Source organism: Dendrobates tinctorius, unplaced genomic scaffold (genome assembly GCF_039654945.1).
Source record: "Dendrobates tinctorius isolate UK_male_01 unplaced genomic scaffold, ASM3965494v1 ptg000073l, whole genome shotgun sequence".
Taxonomy (NCBI): domain Eukaryota; kingdom Metazoa; phylum Chordata; class Amphibia; order Anura; family Dendrobatidae; genus Dendrobates; species Dendrobates tinctorius.
Window position 1 is genome coordinate 21,092,308 of NW_027361741.1, and position 17,106 is coordinate 21,109,413.

The 17,106-nt window shown below is 41.8% G+C and overlaps 1 long non-coding RNA gene across 1 annotated transcript in view; it reads right to left on the reverse strand.

Moving 5' to 3' along the window:
* Nucleotides 1-16,366, reverse strand: part of LOC141096313 (uncharacterized) — a 96,615-nt gene extending 80,249 nt beyond the window's left edge. Inside the window, exon 1 of the long non-coding RNA XR_012233647.1 lies at nt 16,161-16,366. This is a non-coding gene — a long non-coding RNA (uncharacterized lncRNA). The remainder of the gene's footprint in view (nt 1-16,160) is intronic.
* Between the last annotated feature and the right edge of the window lie 740 nt (nt 16,367-17,106).

Sequence of the window (17,106 nt, forward strand, 5' to 3'; positions counted from 1 at the left end):
AATTTTTTTGTTTATTTTTGTGGTTAAAAATAAATTTACATTTGTGGTTCACCATTACAAAGTTTGATTAATGTTGTTTGCGCCGCTCACACACACTGATGGGTAAATACATGTTAAAAACCAACCCAAGGCCTAGTATAGTCATATGTGAAATACCACGGCCTAGTATAGTCATACCAAGGCCTAGTGTAATAATTCGAGTTTTACCAACTAGGATCTGGTTTCATGAAAAACAAACTGTTGAAACTTGTCTAAAAAAATAAGTTTCTTTCTTAAAAAATGTTTCAATTTTTTTACTCAAGTTTCACCAGTTTGTTTTTCGTGAAACAAGATCCTAGTTGGTAAAAATTGAGTTATTACAGTAGGCCTTGGTATGACTATTCTAGGCCGTGGTATTTCACATATGACTATACTAGTAGGCCCAAGGCCTAGTATACTCATATGTGAAATACCACGGCCTAGTATAGTCATACCAAGGCCTAGTGTAATAACTCGAGTTTTACCAACTAGAATCTGGTTTCATGAAAAACAAACTGTTGAAACTTGTCTAAAAAAATAAGTTTCTTTCTTAAAAAATGTTTATTTCTACACTACCACAATTTTAGTTAATGTTAAATAAAAGTTGGAATTGAGCTGATTACATTCATCCACTCAATGCTGACTTGTATTCCCCATTGACTTTCATTGGGGTTGGGTTTTGAAAAAATCACATACTTTTTTTTCAACTAGTTGGACAATTTTCTCTTGAAAAAAATTGGTTTCCTGATTCATGGCCTGGTTAATACACATCAGATTTAACATGCAGCTTTGCTTACGTTCCAATATATTTCACGCAGACTAGCAATGCTGCATTTTAACTCATATGTGTATTTACATGCCCAGGTGTGTGAACATCAAAGACTTCACAGTTATACATGGGAAGTTTTTTATTTAATTGAAGTTTAAAAAATATAGTGCACTCAGTAATGGTATCAAATAAGGTTTTTTATTACCATAAACAAACAAAAACATTCTTACACCATTTCATCTTGCCAGTGCACCCGTCCTACATCAGAAATAAAGTAGGCCGCAAATTGGTCCCTCATTTGGCCAACTTCAACGGATGACCTGAGAGGGTGCTGAGTGAATTCAGGCAATGGGTTAGGAGCATCATTGTCCAGTTCAAAGGTCGGGTGCTCTTTAGCCATCACAAAGTTATGTAGAACCACACAGGCCTTCACCACCTCATCGACTGTTTCAAGTTTAAGATTAATGGCCGTGCCGAGAATTCGCCATCTGGAGACAAGAATCCCAAAAGCACACTCGACAGTTCTTCTGGCCCTGTTCAGCCTGTAATTAAATATTTTTTTGGTGTGGTCCAAGTCCCGGCTGGAGTAGGGTTTCAGTAAGTTTCCGCACATTTGAAAAGCCTCATCGCCAACCATTACAAAGGGCAGTGGCAGAGCTTCGGTGTGAGGAAGAGGCCGTGGCATAGGGAAATTAAATTGGTTGCCATACAACCTCCGGCCCATGTCTGAGTTTTTAAAAGCCTGTGAGTCATTACCACGGCCAAATGCTCCAATGTCCACTGCTACAAACATACATCCGGCATCCGCAATGGCCATGAGTACTATTGAAAAGTACTTTTTGTAATTATAGTACTCAGATCCCTTCCTTTGGGGTTTGATGATCCGTATGTGTTTACCATCAACAGCTCCCAAACAGTTGGGGAAATTGCATACTGTCCAGAATTTGTCAGCAATTTCCATCCACTTTTCAGCGGTGGGAAAGGGCATAAATTCTGGACAAAGAACAATCCAGAGAGCCCGGCAGGTCTCCACAACAATTCCAGACAAGGTAGAGATTCCAATACGGTACTGGAAGTGTAGTTAAGATAGGGTTTCTCCAGTTGCCAGGAATCTGTGAACAGAGAAAGAAGTTAAATTAATATTTATGTATATTATTTTAAAAAACTATAAAATAAAATATTAGTACATTCACGAAAACTAATTACCCAAGGTTTTGAATATTAAATTTTTAAAAAAAAGCAATCAGACCGCACCCCTTGGTTTTTAAATATTACGTACCGTAATGTCACCAGTAGCCGTTCCTCAGGAGGAATCGCACGACGGAGCTGTGTGTCCTGTCTCCGGATGGATTGTTGGACACGAGCAAGCAAATCTCTGAAACTTTCTTGGGACATCCGGATATAATCTGTAAATTTCTCCGGGTTTGCCTGGAGCTCGCTGTAGAGGGTGTGGTATGCCCCACGGCTCTCCCGGAGTTCAACAATCGGATGTATCCACATACGCCGCCGCTGCCTTCTTCGCTGCCTCTCTCTCTTCCTTTGTTCATGGCAAGCAACTGCATACACCTGAGCCATCGCGATGTCCAAATCCAAGTTGAAGTGAAAACTCTTCCAGCGCAGATCCATGGTCACGAGAAGAATCAAGCAAATGTGAAGAATACTGTAGCCAGGGTCTATATATTAACATACCACACCCACAATGAAGTCCCATTGGTCTTGTGTGTTGTTGAATGGTTTTTTTTTCTTTTTTGGGGGGTTGTCCAAAAATCTGTAAAAAAACGCAAACGCACAAAAAACGCATACAAATGCACAAAAACGCTGTGTTTTTTTCCTGCATGCGCATAAAAATGCTTGAAAAAAACGCAGCGTTTGTATGCATTTGTATGCGTTTTTTCTATGCGTTTTTTTGCGCTAAAAACGCGCTGCAAAAAAAAGCTAGTGTGAAAGTAGCCTAAGAATAGTAATGTCAACTGATGCCCTTATAAAAATAGGCTTTGTGACTTTAAGAGTCACTTCTTCATAAATGAGACAAGATGTGTCTGATGACGTGTCGCACATCACATAGTCAGCTAAGGTTGTTAAATGCTACAATGACATTTCCCAGTAAATGCATTTGCATTGGTTGAAAGCCATGGTACAGTTGAAAAACGCAGCAAAAACACTACATGTGAACATAACCAAAGTTGTGGAGGAGAATTTTTTGGGGGGTTATGTCTTTTGCGTATATACAAATTTTCAATCTGGAAAGGAAGTCCCTTACAATATTTCCCTGTAAAATACATTTTGGTTTCGTTTTTGTATGTTTAACTGTGTGCCTGTAAAACTGGTGTCACACTCTGACAACATTGGTCACAGCAATGACCTAGGAGTCAGAAATGCTTCCAGGGGCCTTCCCCATGATGTTCCCATGTCGCTTGTGCACTGTTCTCATACATTTATGATGTTTTGATACCTAGAAAGACCTCCGGGGGGGTCTCGGCAGCCTGTACCCGACGTCGGTTTTGTGCCACTTGCGAGCCACCATCCTTCCCTTAGTGTGACGTCACGCTACACCCCGTCCCCACCACTCGCCGATCTCCTCAGCGTTGCTCATGGCCGGAGCACGCAAGGTAGCGGCGGTTCCCACTGCTTCACAATATAGCAGCAGCGGCTATCACCCTCAAGCCTGCACCACTGATCACCTGCCAGCCAAAGTAAGTGTAACACATTCCTGCACCACAATAGCGGGCACAGGCTGATATTGATAATTATCCACTTTGCAGGTGGTTTACCTCTATGTGCTCTTGCACAGCATTCAGGCTATTCCTGGTCCAACTGAGGACACTTAGTAATTAGCACTCAGCAAGGTTAACGTTCAGCCTCTATTCAATCAACTAATACTTTGTGGTATTTTCCTTTATTTATTATTTATTTTCTGGCTTAGTATTTAAAATCATACCAAGACCTTGAGGCACCTTTCCTTCTGATATCCAAACTTCAGTTGATTCATGGTATGCTGTCCACATAGTCTGGTGCACTATTGTGAGCAAGTTCAGGTCAGTGTTTTAACCCTTAAGGGGTTCACTTTTGGGCTAACATTAGTGGTCATTTATTTATCACTATTTTTATTTTGACAGCTTTTTCATCTAATTAAAAGGCATCACATATATTCAAGTACAGGCAAACAGCCTGAGGACATTCTGTTTTTTCCATTTTTCAAGTGAGTAATCTGATTCACCCTTTAAGTTTCCCAGTGTTGCGCGGTGTTATACCATTTTCTACCGGCTTTGCTAATTAGTTTAGGGTAGGGACTCGTAAGCGTGGGAACCCTTGGTGCGGGTTATAAGCTAACGTATTTTGGCCAAAATATCAACTAATACCTCACTATTTTTGCATTTTTTGCAATCTATTTTTCAGGGTGCAGCAAAGCCCAAACACATCTGATCTCGCATGAGGGGCGTTCACACTGTGATGCATTGAAAGTGTGCTGGCCAGCCCGCCTAATCGAAAAGTAGGGGTGTGACTAATAGGCTGTGAACCAGACACTATGCACTATCCTTGTGTGAACAATGCCCTATGTGGGCATTTATTGTGCAATTGTATACTGGACAGTCACCCCCTCCTGGAATAGGTAGGTAGAGAGTGGCTGTTGATCTGGTATTTTGCATCTGTGTTGCTAACATCTTGCTTTAGGTGTTCGGCAATGAGCCCAAACTCTACTCTTCGGATTCTCCCATCACTGGTAGGGGCCTCACCATCTGACATGGAAATCTATGATAAAACTCAGTTTTACTTTTTAGCTTTCTAAAACTAGTTTAACATGAAAATAAATACAGAATTAGTCAATTATGTTAATAAACCAGAGGTTGCTGCAGACATAGAAAGTAAACTGCTTACTGAGCTCACCGCCACCATCAATTTGGAGGTGCCTCACCATCATCTAGTGGGAGCATCAAAGTTTCATAAGGAATGCAATAGAGGGTTAGGTTGGTTCTGAGTCCTTTAAAATGATGAAAGACTTCACCAGATATTTTGATCGGGGTCTTGCTTCTGTGGCTTTAAGATCAATTCCATACTGTTGTATCTCCAACTTCCAGCTGTTAGCTATGTCTTTCACTCAATACCTCTGCATTTAAAATTTCTCTGTCCCTCTCACTGATGCTTCTCAATGACATAGAGCTACTTAATATCTCTAAAAAAAATTAACAGCAATGGAGAACAAGACTATTAATGTATTCTACTGGACAGGATTAAACAGTGAAAGAGTTAATTCTGATACCTGTAATGAAATGTTTTATTCATGCAATAATCTCTATTCAAATCAGAATCTACAATGAAACATCCGTGCATTAGTTTTGGTAATGTATCATAAATCCAGACTATAAACTGACCTAAAACATTGTATGCCCATCATGCTGTTCCACGGACATAATTGTCTTCCAGAACCAATTAGTTTTCAACCTTTTAAGCAAGATCGCTGACTTCCTCATTATTCTCTATCAATTAATGCATAAAACAATTAGTCCCAAATGGATACTAATCTGAAATGTTAATAACCTTTTTCTTAACAAAATTGTCTTAGCTGAAAACATTTACTCAAGACTGGTTTTTAAAAAAATGTTTTTGTATCTTATGTCTACAGCACTAGGGTATTATATTTATAAATTGAGCTTAGCTAATAATTCCACTTCTTCTATTAACTATTTTTCCTTGTTCATCTTTAACAATATATCTTACTGTGTTCTCACAGCAACACTCAAATGCTGCTTCATAAAGATAGTCTAATTACTTTGGTTAATTAGCTTTTTTTTCTTAGGCAACAGGGTTAAAAAGAATTAACAGAAAAAAAAGAGAATCCACAAGGGTATCTATCTGGCCTTACCCTCCCACGTTCAACAGCACTAATGATGCCCTGTTAGATGACCCTTTTGTTTCTCACCATGGGGTCTCATTTTGCTACCCTGCTTGTTTAATTCACACACCCTTACTTCTAAGTCCCTGCTGAGGACAGCAGGCAATTTAAACCTGAGTGCAGCAACTAATTAAATCAATATGAGATAATGAACAGCAATTAGAGGTCCGGCTAGGCACATCTTCTCTTGTAAATACTGTTGCTCTCCCAACGGGAAGCTCCTTTTTTAATAATCTGTGTATAGTTCATTTCCAGAAGCGCTAATTCCCCAAAGAAGCAATTTGGAAAAGTGATTTGTTTATCTGTAAAACTGCCAAATAATTTACTTTAAATTGACTGTTTTTTTTCTATTTTCTTCCTTTATTTTTATCACTAAAACAAACAATGTCTGAGTTTTCTTAAATTAGGATTTCATGCTTTCTTGACTTCAATGAGTAAATGGATTGTTTTTTGAGTGTCTACATATAATTAAAACTTAATACATATTAGTTCAATTATGCACTTTAAGAATTTGAAGTACACATAATTCAGCTTAGTTTCATAGCTTTTAAGGTTAAAGGTTGATGCAAGATCATCGAGTTCAATCTATAATCTAACATGTTGATCCAGAGGAAGGAAAAACCCCAAGAGGCAGATGCGAGAACTTTTATAGTGAATTCACAATTAATACAACATGTGGTAGAGCGTTCCGAAGTTTCACTGCTCTTCCAGTAATGAATCCCCCTCTGTGATTATGATTAATCCTTGTCTCCTCTGAACTTAGGTGCAGGCCTAGGTATAAAATGATCATTAGCGACATCTCTCTACCTATCCATTCATACTGTATATTTGTACATTGTAATAATATCGTTCCTTAGCATTTGTATTTCTAGCTGAATAACCCCAAGTGTGAAAACCTGGCTTGGTAATGCAGTTCACCCATTCGCTTAATTACCCTGGTTGCTCTTCTCTGCACCTGTTCTATTCTACTTCTTCTTCATTGGAGCCCAAAACTGTGCACAGTATGTATAGAGATAAAGCTATGTTCTTGTCATTGATGCCTCTTTTAATGCACCCCATTATAGTATTTGACTTGGCAGAAGCTGCCTGACACTAATCAATAATTTTTTGCTCAAGAGTTTTATAATGTTAAATTATTAGTGGTAAATTCAAAATAGGCTTCTTCCTTTCAGGTCTTTTACCTAAACAAACATTCTCTTTTGGCTTTGTCTGAGTCCTGGTAGAATCATCCTTCAGATTCCAATAAATGCCTTCAGTTGTTGCAAATTGTGTGTCAATATTCGAATCTAGCAGCTCTTGTGCACCAGGCAGCAGCTCTTCACTCTGAGCTTTTCAGCTCACTGGATAGTTCCTTTCTAAATCATATACTAGGACCTGTGTTGTTCCTGATGGTCTCCACCCTCAATTCCTGATTGGCTCCAAACTGAGTTCTTGATTGGCTCAACCCTGTGATCTCTTGATTGAACACCCTATTTAAATCTGGCACTGCACTTCCTTCCTTGTGAGATTATTGAGCTCCCATCTAGTGATGGGTGAGCACTACAATGCTCGGGTGCTCGTTGCTCTGGTTGAGCAAATTGGAATACTCAGATACTCAGACAGAACAACGAGCCCAATGTAAGTCTATAGGAGACACAAGCATTTTTACCGCAATTCCCCCTGGGGGTTCTTTTAAGGTCTAAAAATGTCTGAAAATGATGGAAACACTGCTCAAATGACACGGAGACATCATGTGGATCGCCCCTGGAAGCATTCCTGACTCCTAGTTCACAGCTTTAAATAATGTTGTCAGAGTTTCATGTCATTTTTACCGGTGCACCAAAAAACATACCAAAATGAAACCAAAACAGATTTTGCTGGGAAATATGTTAAGGTACATTATTTCCTGGTTAATGTCTTGTATATAAGACAAAATAAATAACCCTAGACCAAAATGTTCCTCCACCACTTGGGCCTGTTCAGATACAGCACTTTTGAAGCATTTTTCAACCAAAACAAATGCATTCACTGGGAAATGTCATTGTAACATTTACCAACCCTAGTTGGCCATGTGGTGTGTGACACATAAGCAGACATATCTTGTTTCATTTATGAAGGAGGGACTCTTAAAATCATAGAGCCTATTTTTAACGCGGCATCAGGCAGCATTAATCTGCTTAAAGGGCCAGTATTAAACAGTGGGCCTCCGAAACTGTTATATACTATGCAGTGAGTGGTTGGGCTGCCAAGAATTACAATGCACCCCAATAACCCTTTCACGAGATGTCCAAGAGGGCTTCCATAAAAAATGTTACATTGACTGCAAGGCCTGCCCTGTCATATGCACCCCAATAAGCATTTGAACCCACAAACTGGATGGGCACAGGAAAATCCACTTCACATTATTCATTGTGTTCTTCCATTCTGTTTTCTTATGTATTGACAGCAAGGCCTGCCCTGCTGCCAAGTCATATGCACCCCAATAAGCCTTTGAACCCACATACTGGATGGGCACTGGAAACTCCACTTCACATTATTCATTTTTTACTCCCATTCTGCTTTCCTAAGCATTGACCGCAAGACCAGTCCTGCTCCTAAGTCATATGCACCCCAATAACCCCAATCCCCCTTTAAAGAAACATGTAGGAGAGCCTATTAACAAGTCCCATTAAAACGTATCATGTCTCCTAGACTTTGAATGCCCATACACCAAGTGTGTTGGCTGTGAAACATTTTCCCCTGTGGGGTACACCTCAACCTTTGGCAAAGCAAGTATTTGACACCCAGCAAAACCACCCACCCTTGTCCGGTATTTGACCCTGGTTGTAGCAACACAGAGCATGTTGACTCTGGTGATCTAGTGGCAGCGGATGATGAGACGTGGAGGAAGGCCTGATTTAAAACTATGCCCAATTTAAAGGAGCGGGTCTCCTACACTTGGAATGTCCATACAATTATTGTATGGGCTGGCAAACATTTCCCTTGGGGGGTACACCACAACCTTTGGCAGAACAAGTATTTGATGCCCTGCAAAACCACCCACCCTTGTTTGGAATTCGACCCTGGCTGTAGCAGCACAAAACACGATAATGCTGGCGATCTAGTGGTGGTGGATGATGAGACGTGGAGGAAGGTCTGATTTAAAATTATGCTCAATTTAAAGGAGCTGGTCTCTTACACTTGGAATGCAAACATTTCCCCTTGGGGGTGTAAATATTTTTTAAGTTTTGGTGACGGCCGTCATAACACCCTTGCAAAAACAGAGTGGCAGGAGCATTATTGAATAATGGTGTTCAAGTGGTGGTGGACGGTGAGGATGAGGAGAAGGAGGACACTAAATAGCAAAAAAACAGAAAGCGCATATCCATGTTTGGTTGTGAAGAGGTGCATGTGAATACACCTCACAAAAAAACACTGCATTGGAGTTTATGCCTAACTGTCATCATTTGGTGGTGTTGCAAAGTCAGGCCTAATCCATCCCTTGTTCATTTTTAGAAGAGTCAGCCTGTCTGCATTTTCCGTAGAAAGGCAAATGTGCTTATCTGTGGTAATGCCACCAGCAGCACTAAAAACCCGCTCAGACAAAACACTAGTGGCAGGGCAGGCCAGGACCACCAAGGCATAGAGAGCCAGCTTATGCCATGTGTCCAGTTTGGATACCAAATAATTAAAAGGCACAGAGGAATCATGGAGGACATTGGTACGGTCACTAAGGTACTCCCTCAGCATCTTAGAAAAGATTGCATTCCTTGTGAGATTACCCCGCGCCTCAGTGCACGGGCGATGGGAGGGTCTTAGAAAACTGTCCCAGAACTTTGCCAGTGTTGCCTTGCCTCTGCTGGAGTGGTCTTGTGCCTGTGCCGCCTGTCCTGCTTGGTTGGCTAATGAAATGTTATCTCTGCTGCCTGCGTTTCAAGAAGGGAATTTTTTTAATAACTCTGCAACGATGGCCCTATGGTACTGCACCATTTTGGAACACCTGTCTGCCTCTGGAACAAGAGATACATAGTTATCCTTGTAGCGTGGGTCTAAAAGTGTCACAAGCCAGTAATCACTGTTACCCGATATTTTGACAATGCGAGGGTCACAGGAAAGGCAGCACAACATAAACTCGGCCATGCGTGCCAGACTGGAAACAGGCAAGCCTTCCATGTCCTCACCAACAGGCTGACTGACCAAGGTGTCCTTCTCCTCTTCCTCTTCTTCTCTAACCTCAGGCCATCCAGACTGAATAGACGGTATGACAGTTGTGGTTGTAGTCCCGTCTATAGCGCATGAAAGTAGCTCCTGTTCTTCCTACTCCTCCTCTCCCTCATTGTCAATCAATCCATGTTGGGATGACATGAAGCTGGGCTGTATGTAATCACCCTTTATGGTTCCTTGATCCATGTCCTCATGCTCCGACTGCAATGTATCCTCTTTTATTGTGAGCAGAGTGCTTTTCAGAATGATAGTGACGCTAATTATCGCGTCATCACCGCTCACCATCTTGGTGGGCTCCTCAAAGTTTTGGAAGATGCTACATATGTCTGACATCCATGTCCACTACTGAGGTCTTATGTGTGGTGTGAAACCTGAAACACGACAGCCTTTTTGATGCTGGTATTCAACAACTGCCCACTTCTGCTCACAAATCCTTTCCAACATATGGATTGTAGAGTTCAACGTGTGGGGAAATCACACACCAGTTGGTGAGCCGGAATCTGCAATCGCTGTTGAAGTATGGCAAGGGCGGCTGAAGCTGTAGCTGACTTTCTAAAATGTGCACACAGGCAGAAGATTCTCCTGATAGCTTTTTAGAAAGCATTGAACAACTAAGTTCAGCACATGGGACAGGCATTGTACGTGTGTCAGTCCGCCTCACCTCAGAGCCGCCACCTGGTTCCTGCCATTGTCACACACAACCATGCCTGGCTGGAGATTTAGCGGTGTCAGCCACATATCTGCCTGCTCTTTCAGAGCTGTCAACAACTCTTCAGCATTGTGCGGTTTGTCACCTAAGCAAATTAACTTCAGCACAGCCTGTTGACGCTTTGCTTTGACAGTGCTTCCAGCTTGTGACTGATGTGCTCCTTTCAGACATGGAGGCTGAAGAGGAGGAGGAGGAGGTGCAGGAGCTGTACACAGTGAGGGCAATCCTGATTGATGTTGGGCCTGCAATCCTTGGTGTCAGAAGGACGTGTTACATCCCAAGGTCTGACTTGGTCCCTGCTTCTACTATGTTAAGTCCACAAACACCTGTCCACGTGTCCGTGGTTAGGTGTACTTTCCCAGTAACTGCATTGTTGAGGGCACAGGTATTGTTGTGGGACACGTGCTTGTGTAATGTGGGGGCGGCACAGCGGGAGAAATAGTGGCAGCTGGGGACTGAGTACCTTGAGATGGCCGCTGTCATCAGGTTGCAGAAAGCTTCCATATCCACGAGCCTTAAAGGCAACATTTTAACCACAAGCAGACGAGAAATATGAGAATATTTACGCTTACGTTTCAATGACTGGGGTATGGACAACTGAAGGCTGCGGTGGGACAAGGACGTGGACATGCTTGATGATGCTGATATTTGATTGTGGCCAACGGCAGGTGCAGGGCAGGAGGCATCTTCGCATGCACCGTGTACAGGGGATTTGCTTGTACACACAACAATGGAAGAAGCAGTTGTGTCACCCGCAGACACTGTTCCTGGAGCCTGGGATTGTTCCGACAAAGTCGGGTGCTTTGCTGGCATGTGCCTGATCATGCTGGTGGTGGTAAGGCTGGCAGTTTTGCTACCCCTGCTGATGCTGGCATGGCAGGTGTTGCAAATGGCCTGTTTGGGGTTATTGGCAAAGTCTTTAAAAAATAACCAGACTCAGGAAGACCTAACAGTTGGACTGGCAACTTCCATCAGGTTGGTGTTACGGGGAACAGTTGCACGTCTTCTGTCTGCAGCTACCACACTGCTTCTTCCCACCTGAAGTGGTGCGATGCCTATCTCCCCCTGTGTGCTGCTGTCCTCACTGTGCATGTCCTCCTGACAAGTTGGGTCTGTTACTACATCATCCACTCATCTTCCACTTCCAAACCCTGGGCCTCCTCCTGACTTTCCGGCATTGTGTCTCATCATCATCCACCTCTTTGATCGTGGATGCTCAAAGATTTGTGCATTGTTACATGGAATATCATCTTGCCCTCTTCAAGTGGACCAGGCGAGAGCCGCGAATCTCCAAATGGAAAACTGAACAGCTCTTCGGAGTGTCCGAGTGTGGGATCAGTTGTCTCAGGACACTCAGCATGGTGGGAGGAAGGAGGATCAGGGTAAGGCATATGAGGTCCCGATTCATGGCAACTGTGACTTGACCGTGTTGAAGACAGGTTGCTGTTGGTGGTGGATAAGTAACTGGAAGTATTATCCGCTATAAAACTAACAAACTTTTCACACTGCTTGGTCTTCAATAGTGCTGTCTTGCCACGGTCCCCTAGGACTTTGGACACTACGGTCCAGCTAGAAGATGGGGGTATTTTCGGTGGCCCAATTTCAGCTTGCCCACGTCCGCGGCCTCTGCTTGCACCATCACACCCACTTCCCCATCCCTTGCCATGCGCCTTGCCCATTGTAAATGGACTATAATATTAGACACGTTCAATACAAAAGGGTGATTTGGGAGGCAACTTGTATGTGATACGTGTGCTGGAAAACCACACTTTTACCTATCTGTACATTAGGATAAAATGTCTTTTGCCTTACCAGATTTAATAAGTACTATATAACAGACTGCAAATAAAATACAATGTATAGTCCTAAAATGGCCAAATTTTGGGCAAGGATAAATGAGGCCTGTTAGGGAGATACCACAACCAACAATTTCTGGCCTGTATTTTTTATAATTTTTTTGTGCTAAATACTGCTGTATATAAGTTCAGTGACACCCAGGACCAACAAAGAAACCAGCCTAAACTGGCCAAAATTTGAGCACACACAGATATGAGCTGGCATGCAGATACCACATCGAAAAATGTGTGGCCTGTATTTTTTTTAATAGTTTGCTAAATAATGCTGTATTTAAGTCCAATGACACCCAGGACCAAAAAAGAAATCAGCCGTAAACTGGCCAAACTTTGAGCACGCACAGATATGAACTGGCACGGAGATACCACTACGACAATTTTTTTTGTTTAAAATTTTTGGGGGTAAATACTGCTGTATATAAGTCCATTGACACCCCAGACAAAAAAAGAAAACAGCCATAAACTGGCCAAACTTTGATCACACACAGATATGAGCTGGCACGCAGATACCACACTGAAAAATGTGTGGCCTGTTTTTTAATTTTTTTTGGGCTAAATAGTGCTGTATATAAGAACAGTGCCAGACAGCAAAAAAAAAAAAATGAAATTAGGGCTAAAAGACCAAAATTTTTAGCAGACGGATGGATGAGGCGTGTCACAGATATACCACACTGTAAAATATTTGGCCTGTCTGTATTTTTGGGGGGGTTCAGCAAAATAGTGTAAAGAAAACAAAAAAAACACCCAACTGTACCACATAAAAAATGAATATTTCTCTGCACACTCAAAAGGGATGTTTGGGACCCCTTTAAAATTGCTGGATTTTTACGCTGTGCTAGGAAAAGGATCTGGCTGTGTTGTGCACTGTCAAAAAGCAAATGGAGGGCAAAATAGAGCTCTGGTTTGCTTTGCAATAAAAAAAGCTCTATTAGCTCTGGCCCAAAAAATTTTCAAAGCCAATTACACAGGAGGCTAGGTACCGTATATACGAGCAATATATCCCACAGGTTGCAGCAGCACCAGAACACAGCACCCTCTTGATATATGCAATGATATGTATATACACTGTGTTCCAAATTATTATGAAAATTGGATTTAAGTGTCATAAAGATGTAATTTTTTGCTTTTCAAATAAACTCATAGATGGTATTGTGTATCAGGGCTCTTTGGATCACTGAAATCAATCTCAAATGCCTGTGATAATTAGTTTACCAGGTGAGCCCAATTAAAGGAAAACTACTTAAGAATGATGTTCCACATTATTAAGCAGGGCACAGGTTTCAAGGAATTTAGGAAAGAAAAAGGATCTCTCTGCTGCTGAAAAGCATCAAATAGTGCAATGCCTTGGTTAAGAGATGAAAACATTAGATATTTCCCAAAAATTTAAACGTGATCATCATACTGTTAAGAGATTTGTGGTTGATTCTGAGCACAGACATGTTTGTGCTGATAAAGGCAGAATGAGGAAGGTTTCTGCCAGGCAAGTTCATCAGATTAAGAGAGCGGCTGCTAAAAAGCCATTACAAACCAGCAAACAGATATTTAAAGCTGCTGGTGCCTCTGGAGTCCCTTGAACCTCAAGGTGTAGGATCCTTCAAAGGCTTGCTGTGGTGCATAAACCTACTATTCTGCCACCCCTAAACAGTGCTCACAAGCAGAAACGATTGCAGTGGGCCCAGACATACATGAAAACTAATTTTCATACAGTCTTGTTTACTGATGAGTGTCGAGCAACCCTGGATGGTCCAGATGGTTGGTTGGTGGATGGCCACTATGTCCCAACAAGGCTGCGACATCAGCAAGGAGGTGGAGGAGTCATGTTTTGGGCCGGAATCATGGGGAAACAGCTGGTAGGGCTCTTAAGGTTCCTGAAGGTGTGAAAATGACCTCTGCAAAGTATATTGAGTTTCTGACTGACAGCTGTCTTCCATGGTATAAAAAGCAGAAACGTGCCTTCAGGAGCAAAATCATTTTCATGCATAACAATGCACCATCTCATGCTGCAAAGAATACCTCTGAGTCATTGACTGCTATGGGCATAAAAGGAGATAAACTCTTGGTGTGGCCACCATCTTTCCCTGACCTCAACCCTATAGAGAACCTTTGGAGTATCATCAAGCAAAAGATCTATGAGGGTGGGAGGCAGTTCACATTAAAACAGCAGCTCTGGGAGGTGATTCTGACTTCATGCAACGAAATACAAGCAGAAACTCTCCAAAAACTCACAAGTTCAATGGATGCAAGAATTGTGAAGGTGATATCAAAGAAGGGTTCCTATGATAGCATGTAACTTGGCCTGTTAGGATGTTTTGGAGTTAAATAGCTTTTTTGTTCAGTGAATGTGACCTCCTAATGCTGCAAATTCCACAAATGAACATTTTCAGTTCTTTAAAACATATCAAATGTTTAGAAATTCTAATGTGCCTAATAATTTGGAACAGTGCAATTTGAGTTTTTATTCATTTTGGAGATTATACTGTTATCATTGGGAGGTTTCTTCAATAAAATTTGATGTATACTCTAACCGGTGATGACTTTTATTAGACTGACTGTCATTTGCACTGACCATTTAGGAAAATCAGAGAAAAATATCATTTGCATAATAATTTGGAACACAGTGTATGTGTTCGCGAGTATCGAGTAGTGGCGAACACATTCGCTAATCACTAATAGAATCCACTTACCCAATAAATTTGGAGATGGAATACAACTCTCTCATACAAACATACAGATCTGCACTAGTCTGTGCCCTACTGGACCCACTAATCTTTGATAACCTAGGCACTGATTTAAACTGTACAAGATAGCAAAATCCACTCTAGGAGAGATCAAATGGTGTCCTAGCTGCATTTCTTTATGAGGAACTCCACGACTGTATATTTCAGTTAATGTGACTTAAAATTGATCCTTATCATATTGATCCATTCATCTCCAGTTTACAATTTTCTTGTTCTAGTCCTATGTACCACTGAATGGACCATGTTGCATCTACTTTGAGCTCTATTTTTTTAAATGGTCTCACTTAAATACTATTGATCTCTCTTACAAGTATATTTTAAATACAGGGTTTGTTCATCATCCAAAATTGTGGGACAAATAAAATAACAGACCCAAATGTGCATTTAGCTCTTCTTACCACTCCCTACATTTATGCAAAGCCGCCTACCATCAGCACATATATGGTATATATAGTGGCAAGTAGCAGTGGTATATATAGAGGCAGGTAGCAGTGGTAGGTGGTATATAGAGGCAGGTAGCAGTGGTAGGTGGTATATAGAGGCAGGTAGCAGTGGTAGGTGGTATATAGAGGCAGGTAGCAGTGGTAGATGGTATATATAGAGGCAGGTAGCAGTGGTAGGTGGTATATAGAGGCAGGTAGCAGTGGTAGGTGGTATATAGAGGCAGGTAGCAGTGGTAGGTGGTATATAGAGGCAGGTAGCAGTGGTAGATGGTATATATAGAGGCAGGTAGCAGTGGTAGATGGTATATAGAGGCAGGTAGCAGTGGTAGGTGGTATATAGAGGCAGGTAGCAGTGGTAGATGGTATATATAGAGGCAGGTAGCAGTGGTAGATGGTATATATAGAGGCATGTAGCAGTGGTAGATGGTATATATAGAGGCAGGTAGCAGTGGTAGGTGGTATATATAGATGCAGGTAGCAGTGGTAGGTGGTATATAGAGGCAGGTAGCAGTGGTAGGTGGTATATATTTGTAAATACTAGGATTTTATCAGCTCACCCAACCAGACGTGTTTGAATCCAATTCTCATTAGACATGTGCAGAGCACTGATCACCATCAAGTTCCTGCCAGCCGACTCCCAGGTAAAAATGCAAATCACTTACTTGTCCAGCTCATGCAAATATTAAATGGAGGAGATGAAAATAGAATAAAAGTCTTGTCCTTTATTAGTACATCATAAAGACAAGCTGACAAGTTTCAGGCAATACTGCCCTTAGTCATAGCATAAAAAACATGTTACTGCACAATATATAAAGACACATAATATAAGGCTACAACCAATCACAATACATGTCAATTAACCATATCACAAACACCTGAATACCCAGTGGAAGAAGTCACACTCCCAGCCCAAGCTGAATGTTATAGAAATGTTAAAGCCACTATATCAATACACAATATTGCAAATACAAACAGTCGAAATACAACAATACCCTTCATCAATATATATAAACTAGATGGTGGCCCGATTCTAACGCATTGGGTATTCTAGAATATGAATGTAGTTTCTATATGAAGATTTAATAATAATGCAATAATGCAGCCCCCAATACTGGTATGCATGGTCCTCTCACCCCCAATCCTGATATGCATGCTAACCCTCACCCCCCAATCCTAGTATGCACGGTCCTCTAACCCCCCTTTTGCTGGTATGCATGGTCCCGTCACCCCCCCTTTCCTGGTATGCCTGGTCCCCCTCACCCCCCCTTTCCTGGTATGCATGGTCACACTCACCCCCCTTTCCTGGAATGTATGGTCCCCTCACCCCCCCCTATCCTGGTATGCATGGTCCCCCTCACCCCCCTTTCCTGGTATGCATGGTCCTCTCACCCCCCTTTCCTGTTATGCATGGTCCCACTCACCCCCTTTTCCTGGTATGCATGGTGCCTTCACCCCCTTTTCCTGGTATTCATGGTCCTCTCACCCCCATTTCCTGGTATGCAT